The 13,947-nt window shown below is 41.0% G+C and overlaps 1 protein-coding gene across 1 annotated transcript in view; it reads left to right on the forward strand.

Moving 5' to 3' along the window:
* The window catches only part of OXCT1 (3-oxoacid CoA-transferase 1), a 104,741-nt gene that overhangs the window by 67,636 nt on the left and 23,158 nt on the right, over window positions 1-13,947 (forward strand). The gene's annotated exons all lie outside the window — the stretch shown is intronic.

Raw genomic sequence — 13,947 nt, forward strand, 5'->3', positions numbered from 1 at the left:
CCCCTGATTTAGTTCACAGACATCGTTTCTCAGTGATCCAGATGAAATTACACCAACAGGGACAGTCCTGCTTTCTACTTGACAACATGTCCTTTAAACATTCTTTGACTGTGTCTGGTTATTGAACCAAGAAAAAATGGGAGATTTCTCCAGTTCATCATCAGAGTTTGTTCGTATGGAGTCCCATTGCCGTAACGCGTTGGCCGTAAAAACTTTCAACACTTTGTTTCAGGACAGGTTTGGAACTGCCCAAGGTCACTTGAGAGTCAGATGTCATTTTGCCTCTTTTTGACATTTGAATACACCTGTCAGCCAAGGGACTGACACGGTGGACATGAACACTGATGCTAAGTCTATGGCCAGACAAAGCATGTGCTTTAGGGTATTCTGTGAACATACCGTAATTTATTTATCTGTTCTATTGTGCACTTGAATTACTTCCAGGTTTTGCTCTAAAAACAATGCTGCTGGGAACATTCTTATAGATGCCTCTAGAACACACGTGCAAACATTTTATCACTTTGTAAGCTCTCGCTCAGATTCTAAGGTCTCCACTGCCTCATCAGGTAAATTAACACAATCTTGCGTGTGCAGAATTTAAACATTTTATTTATCCCTTTTTTTGGGTAATCAACCAGTAGAAGAATTCTTTAATAAACACAGGGCGTTCCTTACACTTAGTAGGTACCCCCAAAATATCCACAGAAATAGGTTAAAACTGCCTACACATTGCCCCAGTGCTCAGGAGACTCAGGAGGAAAACATTTTATGAACATCTGCAGCTATTTCAGAGACTGAAAACCTGAAGGAAGAAAAACCCTCCAGGAAATCCGTGGATTTCTGGATCAGTGTAGGACATCAATGAGAGTCCCCTGCGCTGGGCCTCAGAAACCGTCATTAGCTTCAAGAGAGACAGGTCTTTCAGCAGCAATCTGGTAGTTTGCTGAGGTCTGTACAGTTAAATTGATCTAGGTGAGCCAAGCCACACAATGTCTACGTTAGAACTGGCACCAATCAACCCCCCAAATCAAAGCCAACACACTTTCTTCCGCACCTCAAATGTTTTGCACCCCTTCCCTTCCCTAGTGTTGGGATTTGGTCTCAGAGGCTCTGACTCCCAGGCAATTGCTCACAACTAATTCGCTCTTTTTCCAATTAGAAGGTAGTAGCCTGGGCGGCTCCAGAGTAGCTGGAAGATTTCAGTCTATTGGCCGATCAAACAGAAGGGCAGTGCCAGGTCCCCGAGGGAGTGGATGCTCACCTAATAAAAGACTAAGGTGTTACCACTTCTCTCTTTGGGAGAGTTCGGGTCCTCTATTGGGTTTTTATGTAATTACCTTTCAATGCTTCTTAAATGGAAAACAGTGAAACAAAACTGTAGAAATGTGGGGTTCATTGCAACGGGCATGCTGAACAGAAGTTAAAAGGATTAAAATTGAGATCAGAAAGGAACAATAGCACATTCATTAGCAAGTCAACCCACTCAGCCTCAGTTCCCACAAACGTTAATCTTGTAGGTAGCAAAGGGACAAGAGAGGGAAACAGACTTTTCTTTCTGGAAGCTCTCAGCGATCTGGAAGAGACTTTTGTCTTTTGATTGCTGTCTGAGTCTGTGATGGCGCTGGAGGAAAGGAAATGTTTTTCTCCTCGCTGTGTTTCATATGTGTTTGCGAACAACTGCTTAGTTCTACGAACTTTATTCCCTGGAACTCAGATGTACCCAGACCAGGACTGAAAGGAAGGTGACCTCGACCCTGAGTGATTCCCAGCCATGGTGCTGCGTGGCCTCCCAGCACACGCTTCCCGTCTCCGGTGTCAGAATAGACTTCTATGCACAGAATGGGGGTTTGGTCTTGTTTTTTAAAAAAAAATCAATCTCTTTATTTTCTCTTCCCTTCCTTTCCCACCATCCCTTCTTTTCTTTCCCGCTTTACAGAGAGAAAAATCACTGACTGTGTTTGGTGTTTTCAGTAAATATCCCTTTGGCTAATGATGTGTTTGTATGACTACAGCCACCCCTTCTCATTAAACGGCCCACTTAAAAGGAGGGGAGGAAACATTAAAAATGATAGATGAGGTCTCCTAGAAATCCATTATTAGTAATTTCATACATAATGGTGCTGCTGATACAACTTAGCAGGGAATGAAGCCACAGCACTGAAGGCGGTGTGACCCTGCAGCTACAGGCTGGTGAATCTCTGAGACCCCACGTTACTAAGTGACGGAATTTGGCTTTTCCAGTTGATGAATTCTTTACTTCTTACTTTACTCCTTTGGTTCAGAGATAATTAAAAATATATATTTTTAATTGATTTGAGTGGTAAAAGTTTTAAAATTTTGTACCCAGTTCAAGATTCCAACAGTTGAGACCTAGAAATCATCTACATTAAATCTCTGAGCCTCTGGTAATCCAAAGGTTTTGAAATGCAAAGAGTTATTTTATTGAGGGTAACCTTCTAAAAGCCAACCCAACGTGAAAATCACATTATTGAAATTACACTTAAGAGTGTGTTTTACTTCTTTATTAGAGGTTTGGAAACCCATAAAATCTGTCACATTCTTTCCTCATAGGACACTGGATCAAAAAAAGAAACCAAACCTGAAATTACAAATTACCTAGGAGTTAATGAAAATAAGAACTTTATATCAGAGCTTGTGGCATACAAGTGAATTGATACTCAGAAAAAGTGGAGAGCCCTAAGTGCTGTCAGTGTTTGCAGAGTCCATGCATGCATTGGTACTCTGGCTTACTTGCATTCCTTACCGGTGTAATGCATTTGGGGGGCGGGTTGAAGGCCCTCCAGCACTTGGTCACATTAGCACTGGGGCGTGTATTGGTAAGACCCTGAGGAACAGTGCTAGATCAGGTCACCGTTCTTATCGAGAACCCAGTGGAGCATGTGGCTTCCATTTGGGATCATATGATATGGCAACCTCTATCTTTAGACCTCAGAAGGTAAGTTCACCTTCTGAGAGGCGTATGGAGTTGAGCTGAGCGATCATCAGTTTCCCATCTCCCATGTCACCCTTTTTTCCAGACCATCGCTGTCTAAGTAGAATGCCAGGAAAAATCACCAGCATTTTCCATGGACCTTTCTTTCCCCTCCTCAGCCGGTATAGCAGAATTTTTCTAAGTAAAAGGCAGATAGAATTTTTGGCCTTGATTGTACCCAATAGATTCACCAATGTCCATATTATCACTTGGTAACTCAAGCAGATGATTGGAGTATTTGAAATACTACTTCATTTATAGAGAATTTTTAGAGATTAAGATATTATATGTGATTATTTTCAGATTATCCAAATTTAGCTAAGTTCCGATTTCTAAATATAATTTTGGATGGAAAACCAGACCTTGCACCTTGTTACAAATTGTGAATAAAAACAGTAAATATGTTTTGCGCAAGGGTCTGATACAGATTCCTCTGAGGGAGGCTCAGAAGCTTTGATTCAAGTACAAGAGATTTGATATGATTTAGCCACTCTTCTGTTTCGCATATTTTTGGATTATAGTTATAGCCTAAAACATTTACAGTACAGGATGAGGGAATTTCTGATTGGGCAGTTGTTACTGTGGTCTGGGTATTATCTCCTGTTTTTGGAGCCACCACCTTCTGGTAGACATCATGTACTTATTATAAAATAATAATGGGCCCCAAAATGTATATCAGAATGAAGACAAATAAGCATATCATCTAAATAATCAGACCCTGAAAACCTAATCTACAAATAATATAGAAATAGCTCCCTTTCAAAATGCAACATTTTTCTTACTGCCAGAATTTCATGAGCAATAAACTTATTACTCTGGCACTTAGAAGCTTTATCAGCTAACATATTTCTATCCTGAATGTAACTTCTGCTCATGATCATATAGTTTTTAGGAAATTTAATTTTCTTACATCAGGGCTTTCAGGTTGGTGAAAGATGCATGGTTTGCTTATAAGCACATTTGGAAAATTCTGTAATTTTAGTCCCAAAGGATCGAGAGCATTTTTAGAAGTTGTCTAGACTGAAGCTACAGAAGATATCTGTAGGCTTACTGTTTGCTCCCAACTAAATTAACACCATCCAGCAGATCAGGAGCAATAATAAAGAAAAATGATGCAATAAGTTCAACATCATGGACGCTTGAAAATAGGAAACATCTTCTATGGGGATTCAATTACCTCTTTCTGGATACTAGGGAGAGACTTCTTCCAATTCTTTTTCTGATTTGTTATGTAACTTTAGGTAATGTATTTCACTTTTCCTTGTTGTATTTTCATTTTTTTTTTTTTTGTAAAGGAAAGCTTATTATATCTACTAACTCTCTGCAAGTACTGTTTAGGTAATGAGGAATTTTCTTCATAAAATTGAGTTTATTAAAAGATGTAGTATGGACAAAGTAACTATAATAAGAGAAATAAAATAGCAGTAGTAAAAAATAGAAATGGCACGTTATATGTCATAGAACAAAGGTCTAGTCTGTATTCCTTTTTTTTAAAAAAAATATATCTTTATTGATTTCAGAGAGAGGAAAGGAGAGAGAGAGAGAGAGAGAGAGAGAGACAGAAACATCAATGATGAGAGAGTCATTGATCAAGCCCACAACTGGGCATGTGCCCTGACCGGGAATCGAACCCTGATTGCCTGGATCCTAGGTCGACGCTCAACCGCTGAGCCACGCCTGGCTGGGCTGTATTCCTAATCTTTTCAAACTTGTGATAATTTGGTTGCAGAACAGTGTTTCAAAAGGTTCTCATTGCCATCTTTGATTTTTTTTTCTTAAAGCGCTCTATCAGAAACCTAAGCTGTCTCGTATCATGGCAGGCTTATGAAAATAATGATTTGGATGGTAGAGTTTACTTATTGGTCAAAATAAAACAAACAAACAAAACAAAAACCAACACTTGCAGTTTTCAGAATGATCTTTCTTATTTTTTTATCCAGGAACTAACTTGTGACTTTCCTGTTATGCTCATGTGCTCTCTGTATTGGTAAATGTCCAGCTCTGCAAAGGATTAATGTTCACTTACTATCTGAAAACAAATTTATTTTCTTTGAACATATGATTTTGCAGATTCATTTAACTGTCATTAATGCACTTGTTTTTGGAGAGTCAGATTCTGCAAAGCCTAATAAGCAACAGCCTTAAAGTGTTATTAGGAGATACCCACGCAGAGGGAAATCGGAACCAGTCTGTTTTGTTTTTGTTTTGATGAGAAAACAAAAACCACATACTAGATTTACAAAAATACCCCAAACTCTGTATTTTGGAATAATTCTAGATTTATGGAAGATTTACAGAGATCGTTTAAAGGGTTTTCAAAAACCCCTCCCTGAACTTCCCTGATCGTGATGCTCCTATATCCCTGTGCTGCATCTGTTTGTAATATAGATAAAGATACTGAAAACGTGAAGTTCAGAAACTTAAAAGGTCACTTGTGAAGTTTAGGGAGTTAAAACCCTGGCATATCAAGAAATGGATTAAAGTTTATACGTTTCTGTATATTTCTACCTCTTCTGATCTTTGTCTTTTGCTTCAAAGGAATATCTTTCATGCTTTTCATTCTATTGTTCCTATTTTCATTTCTACATGACCAAGACCTCGCCAAAAGGAATTTTTAAGCTTGTTTTCCTCTGAAGACAATTCGCTTTTCCTTTATATTCCCAGCATCACTTTTGTTTTCTTTCTTTTTGCCTTTTTCTTTCTCTTTTTGACTTGAACAGACAAGAAGATAGAAATTAATACTCTCTCAGTTTTCCTTGTTATGCATCTTTCAAAAATGTCAACTTTAACTTTTTTAAATTCTCCAAAATAATTCTTTTAACCGGTTTCAGTATTGGGAAAGGTTTGTTGCTCCTACCTCAGTCTCCCCGGTCGGAGGAAGAGTTGTTTTACCTTCGATGCACTTTCAGTGTCAGGGTCTTGAGAGCAGAAACTGTGTTTTGGTTTCTAAAACCATCGCCGCCTGTGCCCGTAGGCCCCCCAGTGACCTTGCCCCTTGGCGCTCAGCGCTCCCAGCGGTGGGCCACTGGCAGGAAGGCCGCCTGCCTCTCCATGCTGGGCCCAGGCCCCAGAGTGGCCCGGGACTGGAGCTCCGGGGCAAGGATGCTGCTCACGGTTTTCTTAGTCCCCAAAGTGGGCTGCGCTCTCTTAGGAATCGGAGCTGAGGCTGGCTTCACATGGAGAGGCGCTGGGTCCCCCTTTTACAGATTAGGACGAGCACAGGAGGAAACAAGTTAAAACTCTCAAACAGGGACTGGAGGGTTATCAGTTTGCCAGTGAGGCTCGTAGCTGTTAACTCCAGGTGGGTACTTGGCGGTCGTTAAACTGGGCCATCAGTTAAGCCTAGAGGATGTCTTGGGCGCCAGCAGAGTTCTTGCTGACTTAGTGCAGAGTCAGAATGGTCTTGCCCTGGCCACTCTGGCTCAGCGGGTAGAGCGCTGGCCCTGACTGCAGGGTCCAGGCTCGGTTCCGGCCCAGGGCACGCACCACAGTTGCAGGTCCATCCCTGGTCCTGGTCAGCGCACATGGGAGGCGACCAGTCAGTGTCTCTCTCACTCTCTCTGAAAACCACTGGGGGGGAAAATACCCTTGGGTGAGGATTATTAAAAAAAAAAATGGTTTTACATCCTTCCCCTAAGCCTCTAATAGTTGCTCGAGAGGGCACCTACGTTTGGTAGGCCTAGTATTCTTACACGGTTGTCTTTAAGTGGGGCTTTTTTGTTTGTCTTTTTTTACTTTTAAACTTTCTGCTACATTTTTTTGATCTTTCCTACTGTGGATAAAACACTGGCGATGACTTCAGTGCATTCCTTAATAATGTTCTTTCGGTCCCCGTGCCTCTGCGATGACTCGATCGGCTGTCAGAGATGGCAGAGTAATTGCAATCATTCTGTAGCCTGCTCTTCAGAGCTCTGCAGGCCGCGGGAGGCGGGGAAGGGCGGGCGTGCTCCTGCCCGGGTTCCCGTTCCCGCATCTCCCTCATGCCAGCCCACCCCTCCCTCTCTGAGGAGAGGAAAATTTCTGAGAACAACTATTTTCTGTTTCAAACAAAAATAGTAATAATTTCCTCTTCCATGTAAGTGAGTTGTTGAGGGGATTGATATATTTTAGTACATGGAGACACATAAAAATAATTGTTACCTTTCCATTTGTAGCTTAGCTGTCATTTTTGATGTGATTATCTAAGGATCTCCTAAAAATAACATAAGCCTTAAATTCTTTGTGATAATAAATGAGATCTGTTTTCTCACCGTTAGAACCGTGGTTCGAACCAACCATGTGAAATCCCCGCGCTTGCAGGTCGTGCATGGTCCCATGTGGGCGATTTCATACAATTCTTGCTCATGTCTCTCAGCGACCGATGGAAGGGAGAGCTTATTAATAAAGAAAATAACTTACCCTTGGATTTTAAAATATTGTACTTACTCTGTTTCTGCATAATGGCTGGACCAGAAGCTCTTAGTTGGATTTAATAAATTCAATGAAATAACTTATTTATTGTGTCATAAAACTTAATCATTCTAAGTTGTGTCCCTGGCTCGCTGTCTTTGCGCCGATTTCTGTGGGAGCCTGATACAGCCAGGTGAGCTCGCTGGGCCAGGTTGCTTCATCTGTTTCCTCTCTGCAGGATTATGAATAGACTCTATGAAAACTGAAACCATAGCTTCAGAACAGAGCTAAGAATAGCACAGGTTTTCTCCTGCTGTCCATTTTATTAACCCAGCAAATAGAAAGCTCGGGGCGTTAGCGTGTTTGACCCTGTACGAAGAGGGTAACCTCTCCAAAGCGCCTCATTTATAAACACAAACTTAGTCACACATTGATTCTAACTTAGGGAAGAAAAACCCCTGAACATTTCATACTTCTACTAACTTAATAGATGCTCATTAATTTCCCATACAAAGTGGAGTTAATGACCTATAATCAATGCATGTACATTGAGACTTTTTCTTTACTTGGAGTGATGAGATTTCGTAAGTGAACTAGGAAGACATTTATACTCTTACAAATGAGAGAGTCAGTGTTAATAGCTAGGGACAGAACTCATTTTTCCTATTTGAAGTGAACTGGTTTCTTTAGGGCACAGGTACTGATGAGTCAGGACAGATGTGATCAGTCAGTGCAGATGTTAGTCACCCGGATGGGGACTGGGAGGCTCTCTGTGTCATTTTCAGTTTCCAGATGATGGCAGTGTGTGTGGGGGGGGTGTTGATTAGAAAAGGGATGGGGCCTCTCATGAGGAGGAATTTCAGTTATAACTACCTGTGTCGCCTTGCTTCTACCTGCCAGTGGCCATCAGCCCTGATCTCAATGCAAGTCACGCGGTAAATTCTAAAATGGTGCTAAGCAAAGATGCTGTGAGAGTGGCCAAGAGGCCCCTAATCTAATCTTGATGATGAGATGGTACAGGAGCACATGAACTTTTCCTGGAGAAAGTGGTCGTGATTTGATCCATAAAAGATAAGCTGGAGGACACTTGAGAGAACGAAGGCAGGCGGGACTTCATGACTCAGTGTGAAGCCAAATGCCGTCTACAAGCAACTCACTGTTCCCGGCTCAGAAATGGGAACTGGGGTGTGAGGACATGCGCAGGGTTGAGGCCAGGTTCCCGCAGGTCTGTGAGCCAGGCTGAGGTGCTTGGACTTGACCCTGAAACACTGGGGAACTAGTGAAAGGCTTTAACAGAGGGACGATGTAAGATGCTCATTTTACAGAGATTATTCTCATGGCTGTGGATTTGAGGATAAGGCCAGACAGAAGTTTCCTAGTAGGGATATTGTTACAACGCTCTAGGGAGAAATCATAGGATCTTAGCGAGGGTGAGAAAAGGTCAAGTTCAAGAAATACTGGGAAAATCGGAGTTCTTTGTGATTGAATGACTGACTGATTGTGCATAGATAGCAACAGAGAAGCAAGAGACAAGGAAGCTTCTGGTTGGGAACCTGAGGTGGATAGATGGCCACTAACTGAGACAGGAGATTAGTGACCAGATGAGATTTGCCTTGAAAAGGTGCTTAACTTGGTTCAGACCCCACTGAGCTGAGCCATGTAATAATTAACATAATGTACCAGAAGTTTTTCTTTCTCACTGACATGGCACCGAAGCGAGTATCCCTGCCTGGGGCGGTCCTCTCGGAGCAGTGACTGAGGTTCCTTTCATCCCGTGGCTCTCCCATCGGCAGCGTGTGGTTTGCAGAAGGGGAGGAGCACGGAGCATTGTTCTTGGAAAGTTTTCCCGTCCAGCTCTGCTCTGTCACCTTCACCCACTTCCCACCAAAAGTTACTCATATGACTAACCGCAACTTCAAGGAAGGCTGGAAAGTGTAACCTCACTGTGTGCCTACAGACAAGAGGGTGCGATTTTGGGAAGCAGATAACAGACTGTGCTGCAGGGTAACTGGGAAGCTTTTGGATGTTGATATTTGAAACTCGGAGCAGAGGTCTGAGCTCGAAATGCAGCTTTAGGCACCGTCAGAGACAGGGTAAGTTTATATCCTGAGAGTAATTACTTTAAATATATATATATATGTCTATTGATTTCAGAGAGAGGAAGGGAGAGGGAGAGAGAGAGAGAAACATCAATGGTGAGTCATTGATGAGCTGCCTCCTGCACGCCCCCTACTGGGGTGGAGCCCGCAACCCGGGCATGTGCCCTGACCGGGAATCGAACCGGGATCTCCTAGATCCTAGGTTGTTGCTCAGCTGCTGAGCCATGCCAGCCAGGCAGTAATTACTTTTCGAGAACAAGTAGAGACAAGAGCAGGAGGCCAAGGGGAGCTTTAAGTTTCCAGCACACAAAGGTGGTGTGGAAAGCAGATGCTCGGAGGCCCTAGAGTCTCAAAGTGGGGGGTATTGCACCATGGAAGTCCAGGAGGGGACAGTTTGAAGGAGTTGGTGGGAAACTGCAGGGTGAAGAGAAAGACTCACAAAGTGTCTCTGGAATGAAATGATTAAATAGGAGAGACCTGATTGAGCAGTCCTCCCGTCAAGGGCCCAGTCAAGGCAGAGGGCTACAGGGAAGGGGGGGAGGACCTGGAGGGAGGGGACCACTTTTGAAACAAAGTCCCCCAGAGAACTTAAGAAAATAAAATTCTGAGTTTATCCAAGTACTGCTTTTTTGACTCCTTTTTAGCCCACATTATGATCGATGACATTTGTTATGAGCAATTTTGTTAACTTATCTAGTAGTAGACTGTAATTACATTTCCGGTCCCGTATTAGTTTACGTGATCAGTTCACATCTCCTGAGAAATGCAATTACTCTTTGTAAGGAAGTTGCATTTTTCTTGGTTTTTGAATGCAAAGCATAACACAGAAAAAGAAATAGCCTGCTGTAACTTTGTCATAACTTTGCTAAATAAACTAAGGCAAATTGTACATCTTTTATTTTCCCTACTAAGGGGAGTTATAACCTGTCTCTCTGTGTTTAAATAAATGTTATATTTCTTAGTTTCCCTCTTTCCTGTACTGTGGCTAGGAACATGTTTAGAGGCCTTTTTCTTTCCTAGGGCATTTTTTAATAATGAGGAGGTGAGATAGAAATCATGAGGCTTACATTTGGATTGTAAGGCTTACATTTATATCTGCTGTGTAATATTGATCAATCCCTAGTTATATTAATAGATCACTGCATAGTTATCTTTCCATTTCATTTACAGTTGAGCCATGTTTTCCAGTGAGGCACGTAACATTCATTTAAAATGCTTTAAAAATTGTTTCTATATATTTTAAGTTGTTTTTCACTTAAGACCAGAATATTTAGAAGTAAAAAAAAATCTTCATATAAGCCATTATTATTTATATACCAATGATAAAGGTGATGGCAAGAATGATTTGTCACTATGCTTATTTTATTTTAAACAGCACTTCACAGAACTGTTCAATTGTATTAAAACCTTAAAATAACACCAAAGGTCATAGTTAGAACTTAAATGGCTATTTCTTTGGGAATGTAATTTAATATTTGTACTCTGGTGCTTTGAGGTTTTTCAGTGTTATCGCTTTATTACCAGAGTTTCTTTTCTTTAAAATTCTGATAGTAGGAAACAGAATCAAATTAAGTAGAATATATTTAAAATAATGATTTTTTGTTTCTATTTTCTAGAAAAAGGTAGACAATTATATTCTCCTATCTTGGTTCCTGATTTATAATAAACCCTTAATATTTATGAGTTAAGGATAATACTTGAGTTAGTATTTTTTTTTAATTTTTTTTTTTAGAAAGGACGTGTATCTGTTATAATAGAGCGTGATGCAGCATTTCTAGCTCTTCCCCACCCCCATCCTCAGTATTCTTTCCACCTTTCTATACTTGATGTCAAGGTCAGTCCTTAACTGCAAAAAGATGACTTGGTTATGAAATGAATATCCAGCAATCATGTCTGCATTATTCTAGGCAGAATGCATTTTAGAACAAAAGCTGCACCACTCAAGAAATGTCTGAAGATGAGATTTAGGGAAAACCACATTGTCTCACTCTGGTCCAGGGCTCCAGTCAGGCCCGAATCTCTGCCTTATAGGCCTGTTTTTCTCCAAGCATCACTTTCCCTCTTATGATTTGTTCTAAGGTATGTTTTACCTTCTTAACCCCTCTGTTTTTGCAGCTTCTTGGTTTGTACGTTGAATAGGAAGTAGGATTTGGGGAAGGGAGATGAAGATGGGGGTGAGGTCAGTATCTCTTCTGTGTGCAATGCCAGGCAGTGTGTTGGGCATTTGGATAGAGGTCAGTTACGGTGCCTGGCTCGTAAATTACCTGGCATGTGTTCACCTCCACAGGTCTACCTTGTAGGCCTGCTCAGGACCGTGCTCTGTTGTATAGATGTAGCATTTGGCTTGAATTCGACTGAGTTCTCAGCCTCCGTAGAACTCATCTGGGCACCACATTACCATGTCAGCCGCGCTGGCTGCTGTAACAAATGAGCCTCTCAGTTTCAGTGGCTTAGCTCCCTATACATTTTTGACCCCCCCCCCCAATATTGAATGGTTCTGAGTAAGAGGGCTCTGTTACATGTGGTCTTTTAAGGACTGAGACTGAAGGAAGCTCAGTTATTTTCCAAGGTCACCTTGGATGTCAGTGTCCAGAAAAAACTTGAGAATGCACGTGAGAGGATTTTATAGGCCAGAGCCTGGAAATCCCCGTGAGCACGGTATATACTCCCATTTATTTGTCTCTTCAATTGCTTTCTTCAGCGTCTTATAATTTTTTGAGTACAGGCCTTTGACTCCGTGGTTAAATTTATTCCTAGGATTGTGTTTTGTTTTGTTTTGCAGTTGTAAATGGGATTGTTATTTTAGTTTCCCTTTCTAATGGTTCATTATTGGTCTATAAAAATGCAACAGATTCCTGGGTATGTATTTTGTACCCTGCTACTTTACTGAATTTATTGATCAATTCCAGTAGCTTTTTGGTGGAATCATTAGGGTTCTTTATGTAGAGTATCCTGTCATCTGCAAGTAATGACAGTTTTACTTCCTCCTTTCCAGTTCGGATGCCTTTTATTTCTTCTTGTCTGGTCGCTGTGGCTGGGACCTCCAGTGCTGTGTTCAATAAGAGTCGCGGGGGTGGGCACCCCTGTCTTGTTCCTGATCTTGCTTTTAGCTCTTCCCCACTGAGTGTGATGTTGGCTGTGGGTTTGTCATATATGGCCTTTATTATGTTGAGATACATTCCCTCTATGTCCACTTTTCTGAGAGTTATTATAAATGGGTGCTAGGTTTTGTTAAAAGCGTTTTCTGCCTCTATTGATTTTTGTCATTCATTTTGTGTATGTGATGTATCATGTTAATTGATTTCCGTATATTGTGCCAACCTTGTATCCCAGGAATAAACCCCACTTGATCATAGTGTATAATCTTTTTAATGTGGTGCTGGATCCAGTTTGCTAATGTTTTGTTGAGGATTTTAGCATCTATGTTCATCCGGAATATTGGCCTGTAATTTTATTTTTTTGAAGTGTTTTTATCTGGTTTTGGAATCAGGATACTGCTGGCTTCATAAAATGATCCTGGGAGTCTTCTTTCCTCCTTGTGAATACTTTGGAATAGTTTGAGAAGGGTAGGTGTTAGTTCATCTTTGAATGTCTGGTAAAATTCACCTGTGAAGCCATCCAGTGTTTGCTGGGAGTTTTTTGGTTATTGCTTCAGTTTCATTAGTTGTAATTGTTCTGTTCAGGTTTTCTGTTTCTTTTTGATTCAGTATTGGAAGATTGTATGTTTCTAGGAATTTATCCATTTTAAAACCAGGCAGGAGAGCATTCCTGAACCTCCTTATAGCTACAAAACTATGGGAATAGAGCCGAGAGCCCCTGTGAGTGTTCACTGTCAAATCAGCAAGAAGACTTGGATTAAAAAATAAATAAAATTTTAAGGAGGTTTCAATGTTAGAAGACATTGTCCTCTATATACTTGAGTGAGAATTTATTTTACCTTCTCTGGAAACACTTGCTTATTCCAAAACTGCAACCAAGAGACAGAATAGACAATGGGAATTATTCAGAGTGTGGCACATAGAAGGTGGTTGCTAAATGTTTAATGAATGACAACATGGACGGTGAGCAAAAGTAGAATGGTAGTGGCAAAAGGATCCTGAGCTCTGCTCCTGGTTTCTGTTTTTGCTGAACAGGAATATATTTTTCATTTTGCTTTGGTTTGTTTTTCTAAGAGCAAGATAAATGTCAAGTTTTAGAGAGACAGACCCACCTTTAATATTAATCATTACTAGGGAAACACCACGAGTGCCTCAGGCTACCACCAAATGGCATTTTATTCTGCAGAAAATACAAGGGAGTGCTTTAGAAAGGGTCGGTAATCGAAGAGTCAGGGTGATGATCATGTGTTTAGAATGGAAGAAATGGATTTCAGGGGCATATGGATTTTAACCTCATATTATAAAAATACTAGCGTGCCAGAATTCTGTAAAGGTACATAAGATTTTTTTATCTGCTGATTGTCTTATT

Source organism: Miniopterus natalensis, chromosome 3 (assembly GCF_054644295.1).
Source record: "Miniopterus natalensis isolate mMinNat1 chromosome 3, mMinNat1.hap1, whole genome shotgun sequence".
NCBI lineage: Eukaryota > Metazoa > Chordata > Mammalia > Chiroptera > Miniopteridae > Miniopterus > Miniopterus natalensis.